Here is an 8,572-nt window from a genome sequence, read left to right on the forward strand (position 1 = left end):
CCAGAGGATTGTAGTTTGAGACCAGCCCAGGCAAATAGTTCTCAAGACCCTATCTCCAAAATAGCCAGAGCAAAATTGATTGGAGGTGTAGCTCAAGCAGTAGAATGCATGCTTTGCAAGTATGAAGCCCTAAGTTCAAAACCCATCACCAAAAAAATGAAAACAAAAAGACTGGAAAAAGGGTCAATATGCCTAGAAACTTGGATTTTTAAGTCCCCTTCCAGATAATAAGGTGGGTATCAGGAGTCCATGAATCTCAGCTCCAGTTATATTTCAGGGTGATAAACATTCCCCAGGAGTGATATACAAATGAAAAAGGACATGCATCGCTTTTCTATTGTTCTGTAACAAATTTACTGTAAACTTGGTAGATTAATATCAATTTATTATCTCATAGTTTTGTAGGACAGAATTTAGAGATGGTGTAAGATGAGTTCTCTGTGGAAGGTTGAAATCAGTGTCAGTTTACTGCATTCTCATCCAGAGCACAGGATCGTCTTCCAAGCTCATTTCTGTTATGGGCAGAGTTCAGCTCCTTGTGGTTAAAGGACTGAAGACCCTCCTTTCTTGGAGGCTGTCATCTGGGGACTTCCCTCAGCTCCTAGAGAATACCCTCAGGCCCTCTCCCCGTGGCACCTCTTTCTCAGCCATGAAGAACCACCTTCAATTGAATCCTTCTCATGTTTTGGGTCTCTCTGACTTTCCCTTCTATTGCCATCTGCAGAAAACTCTTTGCTTGTAAAAGGCCCATGCGAATAGGTTAGGCCATCTATAAAATTTCCCCATTTTAGGGTCACTTGATTAGTAACCTGAACTATATCTGCACACACCCTTTTGCCATAAAACATAATCATGGAACAAAGAATATGTGTGAACAAGGAAGAAAGATTGTGAGTGCCTTCTTGGAATTTTTCCTACACAGGACAGACAAGAGAAGTGAATTTGAGTTTGCTGTCAAACAACACAGTGAAAAATGGAAGAGGGACAATCTGCTGCACAAGTTGAGGGCTGGGGAGTTCTGGCTGTGATCTCTGAGACACCTTCAGGGGCCATGTGCTCTGATTTGTCTTCATCAGGTACAAGAGCAGGCACAGTGTATTTCTGACCCACTGCTGCATCTCCAGCACTTAAGCCCAATGCCTGGCACATCGCGGTGCTCAACAATGAATGAATGATTACAAATGTCAGCCACAGATTTATGTTCTTAAGAAAGCAAAACCTTTCCCGCTGTTCCTTCACTGAGTTATTCTCCCAGAATAAGCCAGGTTAAAAAGAAAACAGACAGTTAATTTCCAGTGCCCATTTGATTGATGATATTTATGTGTTTTTAGAATCTAAAGGGACTTTTTTTAAGTGTAGTTTGCCAAGAAGACTTGGAACATATCCATTTATCAATGGAAGGTAATTCATTTAACACAAAAGGATTTTATGTTGGTATGTTGTTCCAATTAACAAATTTTTAAGATGAACACTTAAAACAATTCCCATGTAAGTGTATAGGAGGAAATTGTTTCAAAAATCATTTTGGAAACAGCTTTATTGCTGTTTATTATTATAAAATTGTGACTATGTTGTAGGTCAAAAATTGAAAAATGTAGAAGGATATGAAAAAGCAAATAAAGATCATTCATGATCCTCTAAGTCAAAGGTAATCACTTTTAATATTTAGGTAGATTTTCTTTCAGCAACCTTGGCCTGCAGGACACCACACATATACAGCTCTACATAGATAATAGCATGTAGTTTTTATGGTTTTCCTGTTTTATTTTAAAATATAGACATTTTTATAATAATAAATGCAAATATGAATGATCATTTTAAAAAGCTACACATTTTATTTTGTAGTTTTCATAATATGCTTTATTTAGGCAATCTTTTCTTATGGGGTACTAAGTAACTTCTGGTTTTTCTAGCAGCATATACATCAGTGAGAATGCTGGCACATCCATCTTTGAATGTTGGCTTAATTATTTCTGTAAAATAAATACCTAAATGTACTATTGATGTCAAAGTGTATGCAAATCTTAATATTACCAGATTGTCTTCAGGAATGTTAAACCCCACAAATACATTAGAAACTGTTTACCCTCACTAAGAATGGGTCTTTTCAATTAAATATTTAATGTTTTCCAAAGTAACACACAAAATGATGTTTTTATTTGCATTTCTTTTTATATTGTATCTTACATTTTTATTTCTCAGTGTTTTAAAAATACCTTAAGATTATATATAGATGGCTCTTAGACATTATTTTCTTTCATTATTTTGTTGAAAAGTATTGTTTCTAGCCACTTTTAAATATCCATCCTTTTTTAAATCATTTTCAATTGCATTCATATGGCCGGCAGCCTCTAAGATTATGTCCAGTGATTTCAGCCACCTGTTTTTCACAGCCTTCGGTAACCTCCTCCCTGTGAGTGTGAACTGACCCTATGACTTTCTTTATTTGTATAGTTAATAGATATGGAAAAAGAAATGAAATGTCCCTTCTCTGGTTAGGTTATAAAATCTTGTGACTTCTGCCTTGACAGGTTTCTGATTGTCTTCTCAGCTCGCGTGCTTTGAGGAAGCAAGACACATGTTGGAGGGACTCCCCCAGAGAGAAACTGAGAATGGCCTAAGACCTTCAGTTCAACTACCCATGAGGAAATGATCCTACTAACAACCATATGGGCTTGGAGGCAGATCCTTCCCCAACCGAGTCTTCAGATGAGACTTGGTCTGGCTGCATCTTGATCCCATTGTATATATTGTCTTGTCATCAGGACTCATAACCCCCTGTATGGTACATTCTGTCTCCAAAGTCTACAATATAAAGTTTCCACTTTACATAACTGTGACTTTGACATATTATATATATTATAGTACAGAGGTCAAATTTTATTGTGAAATTCCATAGGAGTTATATAATGTATGGCAATTTGGTGATTTTTGTGTAGCCAAAAAGAAATTTGGTCTCATCTTCATTTACTTCTGATAGAGAAATGTGTTAAGAGCTCTTGTAGGTGAAATGGAAGTTTTTTAGTCTGGCAGATGGTTTGGGGACAGGAATGAATTATTATATTTACTTAGCATCCTCTCTAATGAGATTTTGTTTGCCTTACCAATTGCCTGATACATTTAAGTCTTGTTTTCACTAAAGAATTTATTGGGGGCCCTCTCAACATTTTATGCTTCAACCAGCACTGGGATCCTTAAGAACTCTGCTTTATTTCATTTCATAATAAAGACTGGAAATTTTATGACAATTTAGTTGCATTAGTTGTATTTACATAGGTTTGAGTCTGCTCACAGTATGTCCAGACTCACCTAGATTCTATTAAAAATAAAAGATAAATATCTTACTTCTTGATCATGCTATGCATAATTCCCAAGAGAAATGTTTCTTGGGGAGTGCTGGGTGCTGTATAAAGACATCCCTATCCTGCTGGAAAGGATCTGAGGATACCTATTACCTTCTCTAGATTATCAATACTTGTCTCTCTGCATTCTTTATCAAAGAGGGTGGGTATATTTAAAGACTTAAACTATTTTCCTAACTCAAGGAAATTATCAGTGAAAGTTTGATTTGGCCCTCTGTTTACGAGGCATGGTCAAGGATTCAGGAATTAAAAGTTAGGTCCAAAAGAGGAAGCCTCTCTTCCCTTTCCACGCTCCTTCCACCTCCTTAACATTTTGACTCCCACCTTCACCAGGTTAAATATCACCTCAAGAGAAAATGAGGCACAGCTAAACAATGAAATATTATTCAGCCACAAAGAAGAATAAAACCCTGTCATTTACAGCAACATGGATGAAGCTGGAGGACATGCTGTTAAGTGAAATAAGGCAGACACAGAAAGAGAAGTAACTCATGTTCTTTACCATTTGTGGAAGTTAAAAAAAAATAGGCCTGAATGTGGAAGAGTGGTTGATAGAGGTTGGGAAAGTAGGTGGATAGAAAAAGGGAGGCTAGATTTGATCAGTGCGCACTGTACACACATATTGAAATATATGTACATTAATATGTATAAGCAATACATATTAATCAAAATTTTTTAAAAATTTAAAAAGAAATTTCTTTGGGAAGTCTAAGATAAATACTTCCTTCTACTTATTTGGATGTCTACTATTCTGGAGTTCAAGGTAAAATCTAGTAATATCTTATTAGAATTTCATACCATGTTTTCACAAAGTAATGAACTCAATACTGAAGAACATAGGTTCATGGTTTTATCTACCAAGTATTCTCTTTCCATATAAAGTAGGGTTACAACACAGGAATTTGAAAGGTGAGAGTTGAAGATAGAAGACAGCTGGAGAGCAGCCCACAGAATTAGATGAGTGGAGAAGGGGACATAGATTATTTCATTTACAACTCTGCCCTGGTTGATTTACTTTTGAGTAATGTTTTGAACAAGAGTATTTGTTTCTCCTCCTCCCTAAAATCAGGTGTTCCTCCCATTACAAACTTCTACCATGGCATTTTGATTAGTGACGAGAAGTCCAAAATCTATGCTGATGGCTAAGAAAATCCCCAGCCTTGACAATTCAAACAAAATAAAATGTACAATGCTTCCCATGGAGTGAAGAGGCCCATCTTCTTCAGACTGATTCAGAGATTAGTCTATCATGAGAACAAAGGGAAAAACTGTCTCCAGAGCAAATTAATGGAATTCACACGAGTGGTTTACTAAGAAGATGCAGACTAAACCACTTATGGCAGCCCCAGTCCCCATTCAAGGGCATGGCAATAGTGAGGTGATAATTCAACACAAGAGAACTGCCTTCCATGGTTTTCCTTGAGGAGTGATTATATTTCAGTTGGACAGCTTAGGGTTTCACTGCCACATTCCCCATCTGGGAACTTTTGGAATGACCAGATATGCCATGAATTATGATAAGGACAGGATATAATTGGATTCCACCTAGTGCTGCTACCTATGTATTTGAGCCTCAGTTTCCTCATCAGTAGTAATCTCACCAGGTTGTTTTGAAATACATTGGGATAAAAAGTATAATATATATTGTTCTACACATCACTCTTATGATTTTTATTGATCTGTGTGTGTGTGTGAATCCCAAAACCTTCCAGGAGAAGCAGCACGATATACTTCTGCAAACACAGATGCTGTGACAGAAATGCAATTATGCCACCGATAAGCAGCACGAGGATTTGAGTCTTCACTCCACTCCTGTAGGATACATCCATGAGTGCCTGTGCAGGGGGTCCCTGGAAAGTTATTTTAAATTGTCATAAAAAATTTAAAGATTTCAAGGTTTATTTATATAAATCTTAAAAGTCAAGAATTCACTAAAATCGTTTTTTTTTAAATAATACATTTTCACTAATACACCACACACACACACACACGCACACATGTCTGGCCAGTCCTGTGTAAATGACAATCCTTTTTAATAACACGAGTATTAAGAGAAGCCAACCCTTGATTGTTACGTTGCTATACCTTTTGCATTCAATGGTAAGTGAATGCAACAGAAAAAGTAAGAAGTTTGTTTTTGAAAAGAGCTGAGGCGGATGGATAGCCACTTCTCCAGTTTCCAGAAGAACATATGTGATCATTAGGCTTCTGGTGAGATATTTAGTGGATGAACTTAAGGACTCTATTTTATGACCTGCAATAACCAAGATACTATTTTGAGTGGTGGCGGATGCCTGCAGGAAATGGATGTAGTGTAGTACTGAAGAGTACAGTTTTAGTTTCCAAAAGACATAGATCTGAATCTCGGTGCCTTGAGTTCCTAGCTGTAAGGTTTGGGGGGCAATTATTTAATTTCTGTAATTTCTACATAGGAGGCAATAATCCAAACAATTGTCACCAGAGTTGTAAGAGTTAAATAAAATACTATAAATAGAACACCAAATCTGGTCCTGAGAGCTCAGTACATAGTCTCTCTGCTTGTGTTACTATTGCCCATGTACCCTTAAATTATGCATGAAAATAGCATGCAGTAACACATTGTGATATTCTTTAGGTTCTGAGTCCATTCACACTCCTGGCCAGCACACACATGTATTTCTTATTATATAGCATCATCTTTCTTATACTTTCCTTTGTAAGATAGGTGTTTCCTTGAAAAACTAATTCAATACTTTGTAAATCAAATTATATTTGATCATTCTTTTAGAAGAATAATTTTTAAATTTTATTAAAACATATTCTTTTGAAAAATCTGATGTTATTTATCTGTTTTCTGTCCAAATTTACACATCCTCACATCCTCACATGCACTAAACTTTTTGTATAATGAAAGGAGCACATGTGCTTTCTTTAAAAATTTTGATGAAATGGCTTGAGTCATGGCTAAAATGGTAGAGCACCTGCCTAGCAAGCATGAGGCCCTGAATTCAAATCCCAGTACCACAAAAAAATTAATGAATCAAATAAATATTTGATAATGCAAATTAACCCAAATCCTTAATTTATCTATTGTATAAATTCCAATTTATATATAGTGACTTTTAATTAAGTACTTTATGTAGAATTTGATCTTTGATGTCACCTGAAGCATATTCATGCTGCCAGTTTTGCTTATAAAGTTATTTTTAACCTAGGCTTATTAACTCTGCTGTACCTAGCAGTTTTGTGTTCAGTGAATAAACTGTCATTGGAGTATCATTACTGTTACCGTCAGGTGGTAATATCAAATTACATAATTAGACTAATTTTCTTTCGTGCTTTTTTCTGTACCAAAGAACCAGCAAATGTGATGATCTTTTTTTCTAGAACATTTCTTTTTAATCTGTGTATTTTCGTTAAGCATTTTTTAGAAATTTTTATAAAGTACTTATTTTCTCAAAGTATCAAGGAAGATCTAATAGTAGAAAGTGGGCATTTGGATGTTACAATTAATCAATAGGGTGGCAAGTTTACTACTAAATACTTAGCTTCACTTTTATACTCATGTTGTATGAAAGCTAATATAATATGTGTGCATTTTTAAATAGCAAATGGCTAATAGACTCTAAGATTCCCTAGCTAGCAAAATTTGATATTTGTACTAATAAAAATAAATCATGATACCTTCCATATACGTGTTTAAAGATCAATTTCAAAAGATATGATAAGTCTGGAAGGTGTAGTTTAGCTATTAGGCAATCATTAACATTTAATTTCTAAAGTTATAAATTAACCAGGGAAATAACTTGATTCAAGGAGGAACTGTCAATCTTATACAAACAAAAATGTCTTTTTTCAAAAACAGAGAACAGGAAGTAAAACAGGCCCTGTCTGGGGATGGGTATCAGTGGGAGAGAGGAGGATATAAAGAAGGGAGGGTGAATATAGTGGAAATACTGTGCACTCATGTACGAAAATGGAAGAATGAGACCTGTTGAAACTATTCCAGGAAAGGGGTTAGGGGGATAAAGGAGCATGATGGAGGGGGTGAATTCAACAATGAGATATTGTAAGAACTTTGGTAAATGTCACATGTTCTCCCAGTACAACAACTACTTTTTTTAAAAGATGAAAAAAGAATTTTTTAAAGGTGTAGCTATCAACTTGGGAGAACCTAGGTCACCATTTTATTTGAGATTTTGGTCTGTGTCTCCACAGACCTTAAGCTACAGATTTTAAAAATCCACTTTCCATGATACCTCAAAGTGAGATTAATGTTTATTGTAGGTTTTAATGTCATTAAGTAAATCAAGGGGCAAATGAAAGCTGCTCCCATAGTGATAGAGAGAAACACTACCCACACTGGCAGTTCTGTTTGGTTGCTGACCTGACACATCTGCCATGTGTAAAATGACAGCAGGATCATTTAGGAAATTCAATATAACCCAAGAGGGAAGCCAAACATGACAGCTTATTTTGGGAGCCATTCTATCATGAAGGATGCATTCGCTTTGGAACAGCCTCAGAAAGCCTTCCTTTTTATTGAACTGTCTCTTGATTATAGAGACAACTGATGTGTGATCATAGGTCTTATTATTGCCAATATTTTTCTTATTACTGGAAAGGAATTTTATTGTTAAATATTTGTTTACTATCTGTTTTTAGCAGCATAGATTGAAAGATGGTCCCAAAAGCCTACACATAGTCATCCTATAAATGACAAATAGTAAATCCTCATAATAGTATATGTGAAAATTTTATCAGAGACAGTAGGCTTTTGAAGGAGACATGGCAATGTAACTACTATTTCTTTACATTTTTTAATTTGTAATCTTTATACTTTTAGCATAGTTCACCAAAAAGTATTTAGTAACTAACATTTAAAAATTATTGTTCTTATTAGAACAGTTTAGATAGAAGCAAATAATAGTATATTAATTTTATTGAAAATTAAGAATGACATTTGTGAGGGTAAGTTGTCATGTTTTTCATTTTTCATTCTCTTGAATTATGTTCTTTCCTTTACCTATAATTTCTACTCATTCTAACACAAGTCAGCATGGTGGTAACAATCCTGTGCAAATGGCAAATGTTTAGTGTGATATATTGCAAACAGGGGGTGGAGCTCTATCTTTCCACCTTCTAGAACTTCACACCCTCTGAGTTGCTTTTGGATTCAGCAAGCATCTCATGAACTGCCTCAGAGAATAATAAAATAATAACCAGCATTT

The sequence above is a fragment of the Castor canadensis genome, chromosome 6 (genome assembly GCF_047511655.1).
Source record: "Castor canadensis chromosome 6, mCasCan1.hap1v2, whole genome shotgun sequence".
In the NCBI taxonomy this organism is placed as follows: Eukaryota; Metazoa; Chordata; class Mammalia; order Rodentia; family Castoridae; genus Castor; species Castor canadensis.